The sequence below is a fragment of the Lepisma saccharinum genome, chromosome 8 (genome assembly GCF_977018435.1).
Source record: "Lepisma saccharinum chromosome 8, izLepSacc3.1, whole genome shotgun sequence".
NCBI classification, from domain to species: Eukaryota; Metazoa; Arthropoda; class Insecta; order Zygentoma; family Lepismatidae; genus Lepisma; species Lepisma saccharinum.
Window position 1 is genome coordinate 61,345,146 of NC_139236.1, and position 19,915 is coordinate 61,365,060.

At 37.1% G+C, this 19,915-nt stretch overlaps 1 protein-coding gene across 3 annotated transcripts in view; it reads left to right on the forward strand.

The window, feature by feature from the left end:
- The window catches only part of LOC145991051 (hexosaminidase D-like), a 108,145-nt gene that overhangs the window by 44,855 nt on the left and 43,375 nt on the right, over positions 1-19,915 (forward strand). The window contains exon 1 of one of the 3 annotated variants that reach the window (XM_083126754.1): positions 19,537-19,620. The exons of 1 other annotated variant lie outside the window; for it this stretch is intronic. The gene's annotated coding sequence lies outside the window, so the exon portion shown is untranslated. Of the gene's footprint in view, positions 1-19,536; positions 19,698-19,915 lie in introns of those variants that run through there. One more of the 3 variants, XM_083126753.1, reaches the window with a different exon arrangement.

Sequence of the window (19,915 nt, forward strand, 5' to 3'; positions counted from 1 at the left end):
GTACAACAAATTAAGGTAATATTACATGTCAGTGGATTGCTGCAGCTTGAAATGACACCAGTATAAAGTGCTTGGAAATTTGGAGGAAGTTATTCACGTAAGAAAGATTTGGTGAATTCGATTCTTTGGAAGGGAAATTGTTTCATGAAACTCACGATCTTGTTGCCGAAAGTCTGGGCTTCGAACCCTAGCCAAGGCAAGGGCAATTTTACCGTTCTATGCTTAGAGAAACTCATTTCCGTAAGTAGTTTCTTCTGTAAAAATGAAGAAATGTGTCTCCGATGTATGAAACTGTGTTTCGGTAAATGTATGTTATATCGGAGACACATTAAAATCGGATATTTTGTGTTTCGGATGGTTCGTACTTACCAATTATGTATTGGGGAACATAGTTAAAGGTGCCATTATGCTTTTTACACAAAAATAACATAGATTTTTCACCAATTATGTATTGGGGAACATAGTTAAAGGTGCCATTATGCTTTTTACACAAAAATAACATAGATTTTTCACATTACGAATAATTCTTTTGGTTCCTTTCTTCCGTTGCGGAACATACAATGTGCCACGCACAGCTGTGGATCATTGCGCATCGTGCTTGTGTTTTGTCAATTTGGAGTGGGTATGCAGTGTTTCAACCTTCTTAACCGAAAAATGCCTACTTTCGTGTTCATTATGTCATCCAAACCATTGACGGATAGCCCCAAAAATCGTTCATGATAGCCCCACGAACCATTGACGGATAGCCCCAAAAACCATTCACGATAGCCCCACAGACCATTTCCGGCAAGGTTAGGTTAGGTAAGCATAGTTAAAAAAATTCTCATAAAAAAAGGCACTTTGGAAACACTGGCGAGACCGCGTGACTTTCGACGCTTGCGCCATCTGCAGGTACATAATGGAAACAACAGCATAATGTTGTCGCTTTGCACAAAATGCAAGTTTATTATATCAAAAGTGCTTGTTTCTTGTTGTGCAGCATTCTACGGTGAGAAAATACCTCCATGAACTTTCCAAATGGCACAGAAACTCATTTCCGTAAGTAGTTTCTTCTGTAAAAATGAAGAAATGTGTCTCCGATATAACAGACATTTACCAAATTTTCTTTGAAAGAAACGAGAAATTCGTATCCAGGTTGGGGGAAAAAGTGACATGGTGGCACACATTTCTGCACAAATCTAGTTAAAGCAAAAAGTGCCTACGTTGATAGGTAGTTAGGGTTAGTTCTCTTAGCCCAAAGAATAATTTTTCATTGTATTTATGCTAATGGAACCTAACCTTGCAAGCATTCCTCGTCTGACATTGGAAGACAAGGTAGCAAAACTCTTGTGCGGAGAGGAAGACCCCAAAACAAATGACAGCAACTGTGTGTAAACAATATGGACGTGAACAAATGGAGAAATGCATTGCTTTTAGTAGTAGGAAAAACTTTTTTTATGCGTAGTAATATAATAGTAATCGGAAAAGTACCACCGGAAAATGGATGTAGAAGGTACGTACTTTCAGGGGATATAAATTTTGTTCGTCTATTTAGAGGAAAAAAGCAGCCCATGTACTGCAGTGAGACCGTTCTATTTCATCTCATCGTTTCAATATCCTCTACAGCAAGGAAAAAAATATAAAAAAGATGAAAATCATTCAAAATTTAAATGTATTTAAAATTAACAAAATTTAACAGTATTAAATGTGTGTGTTGTAAAACTAGTTTTTCTATGTATCTTCTAAAACATTTCTTGAGGTGTTAATTGACTGCTACTGACATCATCCTCTACTACACACTTGACTACTAAAACAATTTTGATGATACAGATATATACATTATACAAAATGAATGCACAATATTCAATCATAGTGCCTACCATGTATTCCAGCCCTTCCTTCCCAAAACCTGTGAGCTGTTGACCTTTGACGCAGATGTGGAAGGAATGTGGATTATGACATCAAGGTCAAATTCACAGATTTCTGTCTAAACGGGAGGCTGCAACAGGGGCAGTGAAGGCACAGATAAAGTAGCTCCCCTATGAAAGAAATTTCTAAAATCTAGAGATGGAGAAAGTGATGCCCATAACTAGATACAGAGTGGCCAAAAGTGGGAAAACGTCATCAAAAATTTAAAATGTTTTCATCTTTTGGGAATTATGTATAGAATAAATTTGACCATATGACAAGATTCACAAAACTTCAAACTATACATTTCAAATCTTCCAAAATCAATATCAATTTTTTTATGATACAAAATTACATCTACAGTACAAAAATGTCTTAAGGTGACCATAACCGTTGCCGGAAAGAGTTTACAATACCGGACCACTCTCCAATTTCTATGAAATGTTGCCTACTCACTAATTGTGAACTCCTAAACACGAATCTGCATGTAATAATTGGCGGTCAAGTATGGAAATCAAGGAAAAAACTAAATAAACTATGTTTTCTTAACGTAACGTAACCCTACCATAAGAACAATAGCTCCACGGAAGATGCCATTTTCCCAACATGAAGAAATCAACAGGCAAGACAAGGTATAGTTCTCGTAGTTAAAATATTAATTTTTCTTTGTATTTATGCTAATGGAACCTAACCTAACCTCATAGGCATTCCTCGTTACGTCAGCAAGATTGTTGTGCATAAAGGAACACCATGAATGAAATGCGAAAGAAAGATAGTTCCGAATTGCTGTGTAGGGACAATCACCGTGGTAAATCGCAATGTTATTTTACAATTTCTAGACATAAATGTACAATATTAACAAGTGACTGCCAAATATGAACTACAGTTACGTCATCAGGACACCGAAATTAGTAAGTAGGCGAAATTTTATAGAAATTGGAGAGTGGTCCGGTATTGTAAACTCATGCCCCGGTGCCTCCACCCTAATCACTTTCTTATAAATGAACACACAACATTTCAAATGACCATGCTTATTATTAGTTAATATTGTTTCATGCATACATGTGTGTATGTGATCAGGGGGTCTGGAACTCCATACCCCCCAAATTTGGAAAATACTGTGGTTGATTCATAATACTTCCCGATGAGACACGATGTAGCAGGTATAGAAGAATTCTTTCTGTGTGCATGGTTTGTGGATTCTGAGAATAATATCCACTAATAGTTTACAAGTTTCACACTGGGTGGTGATATGTCAGCTGAAAATCTGACATCAGTTCTTTTTTAACAATGTCACAAACTTGGTCTTGACATGGAAAAAAATCACAGGTCAAGGTTATGATGTGAGTGGCAGGTGTGTTCAATCGTGAATAAATCAACAATACCCTTCAGCCATGTCGAACTCCACCGTGAGTAACTGTTCTGGTACAGTAAGTAAAGTTGTTTTTTTTTTCGTCGGAATAATACATGCAGTGGTGAATTCCTAAAAACAATATATTGCATTACTACCAGGCAGTAAGAAACACTATTTAAATACAGAGAAACTAATACTCACTTTATCCGCAAAACTGTTTTTTCTTCTTCGTTCTATTAAACACTATTTGTTAGTGTGTGAAACATGATTTTAAGCAAAACATGATTCACTTTGTATGTAGTAAATTTTATTATTATTAATAATAATAGATACGCTGTCATCATTAAATACTTGGTGTAGGGTGGGGGGGCATGCCATTGGGAATGGGCACCCCTGGCTGGATCCCCCCTAAGATTCTATTTCTGGATATGCCCCTGTATATGGTTATAGACATTTGCGTACACTTGAAAAATTACAAAGCCTTCAATAACAGAAGGTAAATATCCACAAGTAGAGATGAAGCAAACACTGTCTGGTACTGTGGGGAATAGTTGTTGTGCAATGATAAATTAATCAGATTGGGTGTACTGTGATTAAGTCCATTAAGATGAGACTGAGGGAGATTTCCAACCCATAGCACCATTGCAGGCTACATTTCATTGGTGAAATCATCAAGTTACAAGTGTCTCCCATCACTTGTCAGTTTGGTGTCACTTCGAAATGATGTGAATTCTCCCTAAGATCTCTCAAAAATGTGGATTATTATTCAGAACAAACTCAAGGGAACCTATGTTATCATTTTAACACAATAACTTTATGTGGATACACTGTCTGAGAAACGAATAAGAGTCTTGAAGGATGCAAATCTCTCACACAATGTATTAGTTTTATTGCTACATGAATTTAAACCATGTGTATGGACCCACTAAGTTAAAATGCATATTAGTAATAACAATTAAAACAAATATTCGTGATGAGGCCATGTTCGATTTGATGGTAAACAGTATTACAGAATAATACAAGGTCTCCAAATTTTTGTTTTCAGGCCTCTTTGGATCTGAACCACTGAGTAATGTATCTCCATTGCAAATTGAATGTGGGATCCTTTAACATGTTGACTGTCAAGCTCCTGAGCTAATGATATTGCTTGGGGCCAAACTACTTCCTGATATTTGCTTATATGATCAAAAGGCTTGTATCTAACATCGACAATACCCACTAAGAGTTTGAGTTTAAGCCCACTTTATTCACAGTAAGGCTAATCGCGACTGAATCTACTGTTTAATGTGAAATTTGAACCAGTATGTACCTCCACTGGGTATCAAACCTGGGACACCTTGATTACAAGATGGTTACCACTACACCATCAGGGAGGCCCTGCCAATATGATAAATATGCATGTAGTGAAGGCCAGAAAAAATTGTTGGCAATGAAGCCTGCAGGTGTAACTTGCAGTTTGATGTAATATTTGCATTAAACTAGCACCTGAAGTTGAAAATTGTATCTGGGGCAGGGTGTCTATCAGTTAGGAATGTGAAGGAAGTCAAGCAAGTAGGCCAAGAAAGTCAAGAAAAAGTCACAAAATTATGCTTGTGGTCAAGAATTGTTGCTAATTTTTTTTTACAGTATAGTGAATGTACATTGTACTGGGATTTGATAAATTGTATTGAGTTGTGGTAAAGATTTGTTCACTCTGTTTCTCAAGAATTACATTCTTCTATGTGTGAAGTTTTGTAAAACTATTAAAGTAATTTGGCCATTCCCCATCCAGGATGAAGTCTGAAGCATTAAGTTTTACATGTATTAATAATTAAAGCAAGTCTAAATCTCTTTTTAAAGTAGAGCTTCAATTTTCATCTTAACTGGCCTTGCGGTAGGGGTTTTTCATTGAATAAAAATATATATTTTCTTTACTACACCTAATTAGAGGACAATTAAATAAATGTTCAGAAAAAAATGATGGGCAAGAAAATGTAAAGTCATGGAAAAGTCAAGAATTTTGGATGTTATTGTGGTAAACACCCTGTGGGAGATGCTCTTATGGTTTGACATGGTGACAATGGGACTGTTGAAGGATGCTTTGGGAAAATTTTGCTAGCTGGGGGATACCATGTTTACTACTGAAGTCAATAATGATTGGCACTGTGCCTAACAAGAAAAGATACACATTGTTTTCCAAACCTAGTGGATTCACAAACAATGGAGGAAGCTCAAAACAAAGAAATCAAGGACACAAACTGAATAATAAATCACATCATTTGTTCATTCCACAAAACTTCTGTTCAAGCAATAGAGCATCGGTCAAGAATGATGGTGTCGATACTAGTAATTAAATAAATTCTTCCAATCAGCTAGTTTACTTCTGAATAGCAAATAGAAACCTGTCTAAATAGAAACCAGACATCATCCAGCAGTACTCATCCCATTCCTGCTGCAGCCTCCGGCGAGGTATGGTTCGGTTTGTTTTGGATTAGTGTTCTGTTTTTACTGTCAGATTATGAACTGCACTACACTCATCCTTTTGCCAGATACAGCATTTAAAGAAATCAATATATATTTTATTTGCTTTTACTAATGAAAAGTTTGAGATAGACACTGTCTCCCATCTCCACTACTGCAAGTATTTATTATCTGATGTGATAGTTCTTCTATTACCATGAGATTTTAATGCACTGATTACATTTCTTACAACTGCAAGCATGTACAATTCTTGTAGAATTTTTGAAGTGGAAACAGGAACTGAATAGAACCAAGTATTTCAACAGATCAGGACAAAAAACATTTCAGGATGGATGCATAAAACAGTGGTATGTTCGTCAACTAGCAATCAAACGTGTAAACTGTCCAGCAAGAATTGAAGCCACAGTAAATGAAGAAACTTGGCACATAACTGTATTTTATCATCATACTCATGTTGTTCATGCAAAGAACCACAAACCCTTCGTAAGCATGGCTATTTCAACAGAATTTCAACAAAATTTTAGTGTTCCCCCTTCCTTATATGGAAAATAGGAATTATGGTTGTGCATAAATAAGTCTAAGGATTGGGTTTAGAAAGTTGAGAAGATATTGTGACAGAAGTCTACTTACAGTGCATGAGTCATCTAAAGAAAGATGGTAGTTGTCGTCCTCAGAAGAATGTCTTCACACAAAATTTTAGATTGAGTATACCAAAAAAATACTCGTACCAGGTGTTGTTAAACAGCTTCTTTGCACAGAATTTTAGTATAATACCTTTGAAACATTAAAATAGCAAAAAATATTTTGCCTCCTGTAACGTTCTTTAATGAGATTCGACTATTTCTTTGCAGGGTCAATCTGAAGAGTGTGAGTGTGTGTGGCATCTGGTTAATTATGGGATCGAGTCATGCCAGGATGTAGCTCAATTAAATAAACATAAGATTTCAGTTTGGGTCACCCTTGACCACCTCTACCCTGAATGGTGTGGACTAAGGATGTTGGGAGCCTTAGTCGGTTGAATGATACTCACCACTTGCGTGATGATTTGGCCCTCGGCTATTGGCGTCGGCGACAGTTGGGCAGAGATGGGTGCACTGGAGATGGCGGGAGATGCTGGAGACTGCTGGCTTAGATGTTGACAGCGATAGGAGGCGGCAGGAGTTTTGGTGGCTTATCGCTGGACCGCTACTTCTCCGGACTTGGCTTCTGGCTCTCTGTAGTCCAGACTGCTGCAATCGTACCGCACGCTTGTTGCGACCTCGTGATGATGTGATCTTGTCAATCAGCGTCGATGGTGTCTATTTACCATCTCCAGGTTTATTTTTATACTTCAGAATTCGTTTGAGATGTGGTGGACTTTGCACCTGAAGATATTCACCAGGGGTATCCCTTGATGCTGGTGGAAAGTTATAGTGGAGGTGCAATCACTGCTGGTAAGGGCCATTGCCTTGCTGACTGTGCAGAGCCGAGTGGAAATTTCTTATTACTAGACTCTGCATCCGGTAGAAATTGGGGTGAATGAGCTTTCAACCAATGAGTTTCAGAGCTATGCTTTAACAAATGGAGATTTCAATTTTTATGCTCCCAATTCCTTCATCTCTCTCTCTCTCTCTCTCACCACACACACACACACAGAGAGAGAGAGAGATGTATACACGTATGTATAAATGAAACAAGATGAAGAACTCCAAATAAAAAAGATGTGATATTATACCCAATTCATAACATGAAGAACTGTTCGAAAGAGAAAATATTATTGGCATGTGTTACTTTCTTCTCATTACACATTGAGTGTTTGGGAAGGTGTTGAAAACAGAATGTTATAATACGGTGGCGCTTAATTGAACCTAATGACATGGAGAAAAATCTGACATGATGGGAAGAAATTTGTCACATCCTCCATCAGCATTCAAAATACTTTCAGAATAGCCTATTGGTTTGTAAACAACCGAAATTTCCCATGTTTAAATTTAGTTTATTGCAGTCTGTAATAAGTGTAATGGAATGGTGAATGTGAGAATTTTAATTGTGAAATTTTGAAAAATCCTGACATGATGGGGAAAAAAATGGATGCCATTTCTGTGATCTGCACTCAAAATACTATTATACTTTCAGAATCGCCTACTGATTTGAAACCATCCAAATTTTTCCCCCAAAATGGAGGGCTGTGTGATTATATAATTGCAGCAGTTTAAAATAAGAAAGTCTAGTTACTGAGTTATGACAACTCATCACATCACATTAAATAACTCGTAAATTGTTCTCATGTAGCATTATAGCACTTTAAAATGTCTTGTGACATTTTATGTGAACTTCTTTCTAGACACACAGGATGCAAAAAGAAGAAGTTTTTGAAAGTTTGCAAGCCTTTCTAAAGTGTTGCAGTGGATTATTATGAGCGTCCCTACTTCAATTTGATGTAATCAAGATTCTTGTTGTTTGGGTTAACCTGGAGAGGGAGGAAAATGGCATAGAAATATATACAAATATGGAAAAATAATAATGCTAATTTGACCAGCTCTGTTTGTGCCCCTGCTGCCCATTCTTTTCTGTCATATGCAACAAAAACAAGTCGCTGCAGTCAGTCAGCAGTCCCACAAAAGACTTACACAGAAGGGTAGGAATCCACAACCCTCCCTCCACACAGTGACATTCATTCCTTTCCCAAGAACTCTGGAATCGGCCCAGCATGATGATAATGGTGGTTTTGAAAATGTCCACGTTCTTACCCAAGAGTTTGCAAGCAAGAATTGGCAATGGATGATTTGTTTCATTTTTCCACATAGCATTGACCACTAGGCAGTTACATGCCTTCGATGTCACATTTGGGTGCAGCACATCAGTTCTGCCTTGGTTCTTGTCATCTGCTTTCCAAAAGGGTACAGCATTTCTCGAAAATCTATGTGGAACTTCTTGTGTTGGACCCCCAAGTCACAAAGGTGAATGAACCTTTGAAAATGACATATCTTGACTAAAGAGTTGTTTCTCTTGGCTGCTCGTCTAGTCACTCAAGATCATTGACAACAGTGGAGAAAATTCAAAAGATACTTATCGATACCAACATGGCTCCGTCCTACTGTTTTTATGAATTCTTGTTCAGATTTCTGGCCTCCCCGATGGCATTGTCACCTTGTAATCAAGAGGTCCCAGGTTCGATACCCGGTGGAGGCACATAGTGGTTCGGATCCCACTTTAAACTGCAGGTCCAGTCCCAATTAGCCTTAATATGCATAAAGTGGACTTAAAACACCAACTCAATCAAATTGTTCAGATTTCTGTACAGCAATCGCAACAATTTGTTCACAAGAATAGAGTGGTTTAAGGAGTAAAAAACTCTGGAGATACATTTATTTGAATTTGAACTTAAAATTTTGGGTGCGTCAGCACCTAGGCTATTTTGCACCTGTCACGTTATACAGGATCCAGCCCTTACCATAACTAAAATAGCATAATTGCAATGTTGTTTTACTAAACTATTAAAATATTCTGACTTGTTAAAAGCTAAGATATGAGAAAATACCATGTAATTCAAGTGGTGACATTTTATGATAAATACTACTCCCTCTGTCCCATAATTATAGTCCGGTATACCAAAATGGTAGTACAGGAATGACAGCCGAAGAGGCAGATGAAAAGTACAATTTGTACTGATCCTTGAGTAGTAAAGTTGTATGACTCATTCCCTTGTTTCATGTTCTTCTGCCTACATCAATGTCACAGTTTGAATATCGGGCAATTATTACGAGACAACAAACAAAGTTGTACCGGACAATAATTATGGGACAGAGGGAGTAATATTTTTTTGTGACTTGCAAACTGTAAGTTATAGCAATTACTGCCATGTCGAACAAAGTAAGGAAAGAACATTTGACTGCCATAACTAGGGGTGTCCAAGGATAAAAATTTGTGATGAGAACATGTGTAAAATTCAAGATTTTCACCATGTTCACAAATTTTGCAAGTTCCCCATCCCGAAACTGGTCCAGAAATGGCAAATTTTATCAGTTCCGTATGATAGGATTTCCCTCCCCAATCATGTTTTGGGAAACTTACAAAATTTGTGAACTGTAGGAGCTGGAGTCATTGGCTGTGAGTATGCGACTATTTTCGCTACAATTGGCACACATGTCTATTTGATTAACGATAAAGAGAAAATCCTCCCCCATCTTGACGAAGAGATCTCATGGTGAAAATCTTGAATTCTACACACTATCCCCCTCCCTCTTAAGTGATTGTTTTTGCATTTCTGGAATAAAAAAACATTAATTTCAAAAAATTTAGACACTTTTAGCAGAAAAAATACCAAGAAATAACCATTTCCCAACACAATCCTTTGGAATTTCTTGATTTGTAGGGATCTCGAAAAGTCGAAAATCATTTCCCCAAGTTGGCAATTCACATGCTGTCACTTTGAATTACTTTTCTTTTATACAGTAACCTTTGATGCATAAAAACATTGATCATTGGTGCCACGATGGAGAGCAGATTAAGTGCTCTCTGCTTGATATCAATGCATCATGAAAAATTTCAAAATGATAAAGAATTGTTCATCATCAAAGTGATAGATATTTATGGAAAGGAAGCAAGGCGAATCCAAATTCTTTTTAAATAGTGGACTCAAGTTGGAATTTGTCAACAGCGCCAAGGTATTTTCACTCAATTTCAATTTTATAATTTGTAAAATAATAATAACAAGAAAAGGTAACAACTTCTGTAACTGAGGGTCAAGATATGAAATCTTACTTTGAGTCTCAATGAGAAAAAAATCCTGTGGGCACCTTTGTACCACATTACAATTTTTAAGTTTGGATTGAACTCCATCCCTTATCACAAACCTCTATTTTACTTCTTTTATATTGACCTGTGTTATCTCTCATGGCTCAATACTGTTGTCTTCATTACATTTAGCCATTGCATCATTCACCATAACATGCTTTTCCTTGTTCTTTGTTGTCTGACAAAAAATGTTTGCAAAGAACCACTATTGAATTTTCTGGGTGCCTTTGGATAATTCTATTCCTGTGTTGTTCCTAAATAGTATTCATTATTTGTTTAGTTGACCTCTGTGACAGCGGGTGACCACAGTGTGCTAAGATGGCGGGTGTCCCAGGTTTCGAATCCCAGTCTGGATATGGGTGTTCTTTATGACTGTCTCTTCACCATATCATCACTCATCCTCTTCATCATGAATAGACAAAAGTGACAGAAAAGTGATACTAAACAAAAATACATTTGTTTTTTTGTTTAAGTGATCTTGCAGGATGGCAACTTTAGGACCATGGTAATATTCAAGTATAATTCCCAGTTTTAAAGGCGAATTTTCCAAAAATTCAAGGGTACATGGAGATAGATGTTCTCTCTATTTCAATCCTAGATATTAGTACCGTCTCTCTCCACCCACACACAGATATAGTAACAATATAAAGGGTCTGAGTCATTCCAATGGATCCAAAAATTCTAATTCAATTAAATGGTGTACATACTTAAAAAAATATTTAATTTATGGTGCAGAGTTTACGTTTGCCATTTAACATACTAAGACTCGAAATGCATCTACAAACATAAATCACAAATGTTACGGCATATACTAATCTATGAAAGATTGCTAATTGTATAAAAATTTCAAACTCAATTTAACATCAACTTCGAGATATTTTATCTTGCAATAATCTTCCATCTGTCAGATAGATTGTTCTGCAAAGGATACTAACAAAGTAAACAGATTGAGAGAATTCTGTTCTATTTTCCACGCAGCTTTCTTTTCCTTCTTTGATAAAAATAAAGCTGAACTGTGAAAAACGTGCCTCAGTGAATTTATAGACATGTATAAATTCAATGGAATTTTGATTCACAAAAGTTGCTATTTTCACGTGCACAGAGAAAAATCCATGCAGAATTAGAATTGGAAATGGTCGGGGGAAAAATGGCTTTCTGCAGCTTTTTTCACAAAAGTGTGTCAAATCAATGAAAATACAGGAGTTGGCAGTATTTTTCCTGTTTCATTGTTTTCGTTTAGCTCCCTACTGTAAAGTGGACACTCATTTCATAATATAAAATACAATTTACAAAATGAAATTCGTAGATAGACATAAACATTGTTGAAACAGTTCCTACCGAGTGTTATCTTCATATTTTGGTTGGCTTATTAAATAAATCTATGTAGTATAAACATATTCATGTAATTAGAGTAGTTTTGTATGTTTTTTTTTTTAATATAACCTAATAGTATGATCAGTAAGATACTATTTACAATGTTTGAATTTCTTATACGAACACGTACATGAAGCAAAAAAGAAAATACTGCTCTACCTTTAGAAAGTCTAGTATAAAATCTCTTTACATTAAATTTTGTGTTCAGTAAAATATGTATATTTGTATTCTGGCTTTCCAGTACATCATGCATAATTTGGATAAATGGCTGCTAAACCTGGTCACAGAGCAACTAGTGGTGTATTTTCGCTGCTTGTTGCAAAATTCTCAATATTTGTGAGACCTCAGCCCAGTAAATTTATTTCTTACAAGTCGATGCCCTGATCCCAACAATTTCACTGATAAATACATTTCTGATCTTTAAAGTTTATATGGAAATTAATATGCACCCTTAATTAATATTTATATATCAACTCTGGCATAATCATGGTTCAATTATGTATAGACTTGCTGTAAAATATAAAATTAGATTTAAATTTGTTGTCAATCCCTGGGTGCAATGGATTTTTGGGGCCCAGCAGTTGAAAAACACTGGCACTAAAACTGAAGCAGAAGCAAATAACACTGGTCGCAAATGTCAAGCTAAAAAATACTATTTTACAACTCTGGACTGGACCTACAGATTGAAATGAGATCCGAGGCACTCTGACCACTGAGGTTCGATCTTCTTGTTACAAGGCAACATTAATAATTTATTCCACTCCAGAGGCCCATTCGTGATTATAAAAGGAAACTTCTATCAAAAAGCCGGCCTTTTTACAACAATAGTACTAGCAATTTGTTCTCTGTGATTTACAGGCTAAATTAAATCTTAATGTCTGATGATGTAGCTAACAATCTTGTTAAGTTTAGAGAATATTCAGACCAAAGCAACACATGACAGTGGGGGGCCATGACAACTGACATGGGCCCCTTCAGTCTGTAAGCAAACATCCACCATGCATGCACAAGCAAGACCGAGGTGAAATGATGTGCGCCATTGAAGGAGATTTCAGACTGAAGTCACAGATGACGAGCGACACAGTCTCATTCAGTATAAAGCAAAACATTCACCGTGCATACCATTGAGAAAACAGTGTAGTCCGAGCAACATGCAAGTGACATGTTTAGGTCGTTGTCACACTTTGTTTTAAAAGGTTGAATGGTTTACTGAGAGTCTGCTTCCAAGTGACTGACACATGTCACTTGTTGCTTCGGTCTGAAAGTTCCCTGAGAAAATAGTACAGGCCAAGTAACAAGTGACACTTGCTTCGGGGTCATTGGATGTCAATTCATCCAGGTCATGTCACCCACCATCCCCGATTTTGACTAAATTCAGTATACTTATACAATTTTTAATGCTGATTACAAAAACAATATTTTTTAGATTGGTCTAGGGGTTCAGAAGTTAACGCACTTTCTAAAATCTCCGTGTACGCCACTTGCAGATCCACTTTGAATGACACGCATTAGGTTATAAATGATGGTATCTTCCCTCAGGTTTGTCGTAGAAACTTCAAGTTTCTTTTCTTTTATTAAAAATGGTGTAAGCTTTCATTCAAATAAGGTTTCAGATGAATGTATTAATAACCATGTATTTTTATGTATAGTTCCATGTAATTTTTAGAAGACTAAATTACTTACTTCAATAGCGAATTTCGTGCAATACCCCCCCCCCCTTCAATTTCCCACCAATTTTATATGTGGGTAGCTCGGAGTGTGTACTAATGCCTGATGGAAGAATTGGAATGGGCGGTTCAGAGACAGGGTGATAAAAAACCTGAGGGAAAATACCATCATTTATAACCTATTGTGTGTTATTCAAGGTGGAGCCGCAAGTGGCGTACACAGAGATTTTAAAGAGCACACCAAGTTACAGGCTTGGTCACATGACAAGTGGAGTTGTTGTTCATTTGTTAGAAATTGCAGAGGTAGAAAGCCAGCAAGTTGTTTGTTGCAGTTCTTCAAATGTGTGGAAATGTATGTATAAGAACATTTGCTATGTGATTTCTGTGGTGAAACACAAGTGTTTAAAATGTGGAAAAGCAACGTGTTCTCGGTTATATCTACTGATCGTATTTGGCACTGCAGTCGAAGTGCAGATTGAAAGATTTACACTTCCAGTCAACACCTTCAAGACCACACTGCAAGATTATTCTCGAAGTATACTCGCTTCAAGTATGGTCTTGCATCTTTTGGACACGGCCTGATACTCTCTTTGAATATTGCATAATTCATGTATTAATGTTAAATTTCAAGGGTACATATTAATTAATGTTTAAAGTTGAAAAAATAGGATGAAATCTGCGAGAAAAATTGATGGGATCGGAGCATCAACTTTGAAAATACGACAGTTTCCAGTGATTCTTCCATTTCTAGTACATTCAGCCACATGTGATAGATATTGAAATAATCTAATGTGTGTCTATTCAGCCGACATCAGTGTTACTATTAATACCATGTTCCTGGGTGGATCACAGTTGTAACTTTATGCACACAAAATATGCCTGTTATGGCATGCAAGACCTTTTAACACATATTTTGACTTTGTATTTGCTAAACAAGCTGTGATTGATCAATAGTTCCAAAGTTATTGAACCTTGCAGTTAGCTACAATACTTATTGATCAAATATGGGTCACAATTTTTGTTGTGCACCACCTTCTTCCACAGGCTATAGCTTTAGAACTATTTCTCAGAGAAACCTAATATCCAAGACTTTCTGAAATTGGTCTGACAAGGAATGACCCATATAATTTCTTTACTGATATTTAAATGTAGTTGCGGTAGCTCAGTCATTAAGGCGTCTGACTACCATGTGAGAGATCCGGGTTCGATCACCGGCGGGGGAGAACCAGGAATTTTTCCACCTGTTCAAGCAGCTACGGTACCCACCCAGCATCGTATAAAGTTGGTACCTAGAGAAAACTCAGGGGGGGGGGGGGGGTAAAGGCAGCCAGGGGCATGGTGCTGATCACATCACCTCCACCTTCGGCTGTGATCAAGAAATTGTGGGGACCTAACCTCACACCCCCTATACGCCATCATGGCATGGTGCATAACACAGGGGAGCACTTTACTTTACTGATATTTAAAAACTGTTTAAGCTATGTATATGATGCATCATATCTGGTTGAAAATATATGTAACTTTTTGAATTTGGTATTGCCTAGCCTTTTTATATAAATAAAGTTTACTATAAGTTGTCTTACTTCTGTGTACATGGACATCTCCAGGATCTTTTCGAGGGGGGTGGGCAGGAATATTTTTACCCCTCAAAAAACACTATTTCAGTCTGAAATTATCATGTTTCTTCAATGAATTTATAATAAATAACATGAATTACCGTGACTGAAATGAAATTATGTGTGAAATATGTAGTTTTTAAGTGGACAGTCATTTTCCTTGGCTCCTTTCGGATGTCCATATCTGTGTATGTAAATTACAGTGGCACATTCTCCAATTACCACAATTACAGCTAGTAAACCAACTTTTTTCATATTGTATTTCATTTACAGTATGGTTTATTGCTCATTATATATTCTGCAAGCTACGAAAACAAGCTTCTAAACCAGAATTTAAGTAAATTATTTACAAAAACTTAAAAACTGGTCTCCATCACACCCTTCTGATGACCAGGTTTCCTCCCAGATTGTAGGTAAGGGAGACGAAAATAAAGTAGGAGAGTGGTTATTTAAAAACATGAGGCTTCAGGGTGCTTGGCAGAGACAATGTTGTTATGTGAAGGGAAATTTATCTTGCTACAGGGAAACCTATGTCCAATTGTAGGTAAAGATTGAATTTTATGAAAAATTTAAAAAAAGCAGAAAATTTGAAGTTGTTGGATTTCCATTTTCTTTTATTTACTTGCATGCCTTCATTAGTGTTTTTCTTCTATTACATATATTACATCTATTACATAGGCCTATATCTGGTACACTAGATCAAATTTTCAGAAACCTGTGCGTTACTGTATAAAAAGCAGGGTACCAGTTAGATATAGTGAAAACACATTTAACTCCGAATAATTTACATTTGTACTTACCTTATATGCATAGCGGAACATTTTTCAACTTGGGATTATGTTTTTTTTCACTGAAAAAAGTGTAATTTTACAGATTACAAGTATTTATTGGTCGTTGCTAATTCGCTTTCGTTACACACAATATGGCGGGCAAATCTTGACTCACGTTGTCTATCGTCAGCTGATATGCAGTGTTTCCAAACTTATGAACCGAAAAATGCCGCACAAACTATTCACAAAAGGTTTTTAAGCGAAAATTGATCCACAAACCATTCATGGAAGGTTAAGTTAGGTTCAGTTAGGTTAGGCAAAAATAGAAAATTAAATTGGGGGAAAAAACCACTCACACGTCATCTTGTAAAACTACAGTGTGGTTGCTACACTAACACTTATTAACCGAAAAAAGATAGTTTTTAGGCTAACACTGATCCACAAACCATTCACAGAAGGTTAGGTTAGGTTCAGTTCGGTTAGGCAAAAATAGAAAATTAAATTGGAAAAAAAAAAACTCGCTCATACGTCATCTTGTAAAACGACTGCGTGGTTGCTACACTGACAGGGGATTACATATTCGAATGCACAGAACATTTGATTCACGTAGTCGACGGTAATGGTGGCACGAGCTATCGTGCAACGGAGATACATTAATGTCGAAAATGACATTATTTACCGGCCGAATAAGTTGCACGAATTGAAAGAACACTATTCCCAGCTTCCAAAAGTCCACAGGAACTCAATTCCGTAAGTACTTTCCCATCATTTCTCCTGTAAATTTGAAGAATTCTGTTTTCACTATATCTAACTGTTACCAAAAGCAGAATTTATACTAGTATTAACATGAACTCATTTCCTAAAGTATATATTTTGGTCCTTTTCATCATGGACGTAATGGCATTTTAACTTTGTGTTCTGTAATTTATCATCAAATTCTAAACAGGGTCATTCCATGTGAAAATGCTTAAAGAACTAAACCTGACCCACCTAACTACGAAAGTATGAGTGCAAAATGTGCAATTTTTTCAACACCTTTAAATTGCAGTATTTTGGCAATCATGGCACCTGTAGAAGCTTATTGAACAAAATCTTCAAACATTTTGATACACGAATGACTGGTGTCAAGCACATGGGGCCGTTTACCCACCATACCCCTCCTGAATTACATTGACATTTATATTAATCGACAGATTTTGATGTTTTGCATAATATAAAATTAGTTGCAGCGTGCGGAAAACACAAATAACTGAGATATTCGATCATAAAGTATGACCAGCAAAAGCAAAAACCTGCCATTTTGGAGTGCTTCCGCCGCTTGTTATTATTAAAACCCTTTGTATGCACACTCAAATAGCAAAAGAACAAGTCGATAATAACTATTGGTACCAAACCTAACCTAACTATGTAAAATTATACTTGCTGTTGTAGAATGTCGTTTTGGGTGCTAGATTCAATTGCGCAAAACTTTCAGGCTCTTATTGGTAAAGAAACACTTTATTTCACAGTGGCACATTTTCGCGAGCTAAAATCAACTGAAAACGTTCACAAACAACAAAATATTCATATACCATGCAAAACCTTTCACATTCTATAGAGGGTGTACACAGGGTCAAGGGTGCCAAACTCCACAGTATGTGTTAACAGACGTAAATCGAAATCGAACCATGTAAAAATTACGTACGTAGCATGATGAAATCGCAATAAAACAAAAGGAACTTGGGCCCCAAAATCACTATAAATTGGGTATTTATGAAAAAATGTGGGGGTTATACGGATATATCACTGCCTCACATAACACACTCATATCAACATGTTTCAAGAAGCTTGCACTAAAATATCATTAATTATTTAATGTAAAAAAAACTGCATTAATTACAACCCCTCACAGAAGAGATTTATTGAGAAATATTAATCTGGCTAGGTCTAACATTGCATTTAGAGTGGTGTAGGGGTAAATTTACAGCCAAAGTAACTGTAAATTGGGCATTTGTGAAAAAATGTGGGGTTTGTGCTGATAAATCACTGCCTCGCAGTACATACCCATATTAACATGTTGCATATTGCTGGAATCTTGCACTAAACGATCATTACGCCAATGCTAAGGTTTCTCTTACAGACATTTCTTTCGTCACAGCTCCTCTTCCATTTTTCAGTATCATAATTTTATACTCTAGTTATTGCATTATTGATTCAACTGTCTTGTCTACTCACTTTCGGCGAGTTTGTATCTTGCAGTTTTCAATATAATTTTATACTCCAGTTATTGCATTATTATCATTATTGATTCAACTGTCTACTAACTTTCGGGAGTTTGTAAAAGGATTTCACCTGAAAATGATATCAATCCGACAAATTATTCACACACTTCTTTATAATTAACATATATTCAATTGATATACAGAATAAGACAACAACAAACAACACGCTTCGGTATCTGATCTTCATTTGTTTACATGACGATTGCGCGAGGCCCCTTAATTAGGATTTCATCATCACTTCCGGTGCTAGTCCTGTCCTATGTGGAAAAAGAAATTTCGCGACCGGGTTGGTGGCCCTCCACAAGGGCACTTCCACCCAAAGTCTGCCGGGGAATGGTGATCCCCGGTAGCACCGCACTCTTCCATTCACGTATGGCATAGCGACCATAAATGGGAGTGCACCCGTCGCATGTCTACTGAATGACCCCCTGAGAAGTCACTTGCTCCTAAGACAACGAAAGGCCAATGTTGTCTTAAATCCCGATCCGAAGCAAAAGTAACAATGCCCGGAGAAGCAGATGAGCTGTTTCTAACGGACCGACATCCCAATCAACGAGTTCTCCTCCTTTCACGAAGACGTCTTGGTGGCATTTCCGATGCAGCTTTTTTCTAATTTCGATTTGTATGCAAACAAGGTTGTCAGTCGGAATGAGTAGGTCCTACTAACATTTAGCATTGCAAATAGCCCTCGGGCATTGCCTACTCCTACCTAAAATCCCGATCCGTCCTTCCCCCGTAAGGATAGACACCATTAGGGTGTGTTATTTTTCCTCCCCCTTCAACGTGGAGGTTTTACACACACCGGTATCCTAGATGAAGCTTGCAATTCAAGACGCATCCAAGGTTTTACCTGCTTGCAGTGCTTTTACCCTCGGGAAGCTTCCCTTCTCTTTTTGGTACTTGTAGTTCTTTCACCACCTGTCAGTTTCGATCCCTGGTACAAACCTCTTGAATAGATTTACACGAGGCAAAACCATATCCGATGTCCTCGTATTTAGATAGCCAACTAGTGCATGACTGCATGGAATGGAGGCTTCCCCAAGGGAGAAATCCGGCTTGACTGGATCTATTCTGAGGGGAAGATTACGCCTAGGCAAAAGACCAGACATGAGGCTATAATGTGCTTGGGGAGTGCATTAGTGTCTCAGGCGAGGTCTGCGCCTTTGTGCGTGGTTGCCGGTTGAATTAGGATGGGCGCCACTCACCCACCTTTGGGGGCGGTTTTTTTCCTCCTATCTTTCTTTTTATTATTATTATACTCGGAGGATGCTCGCTTGAAGTACGGTCTTGCACCTTTCGAACACGGCCTATGGGTCAAGAGGTAAAAAGGGATACAAATATTTCCCATTAGGGAAAATTCAAACAAAATGGTGGCGGTAATCTGTGTCCCCAGCTGTCAACGATAGGTGTCTGCTCTGTATCCGCTTCTGTGGAGTATTTATGATTTTGAAATCGGTATGTTATAAATGCATGTAATGAAAAGCTTTCATGTACTAATTGCTTGATATGCGATGCAAACCTGTGCATCAAAGGTGAGAACAAAGTGATAAATATTTTGATATAATGTAATTTATTTCGTAAGTGTACTTAACCAAAATATGATGGACGTAATGCTCGCGGACTGTGACCTGTAATTCAAGCGAAATTACGGCATTTTATAGAAGAAATGCATGTATCATCTACATTAATGGTGCAAAGTGTGTGTTTCAAATGTAAATAGTTATCACGGATAATAATTCGTAGTTGTTTC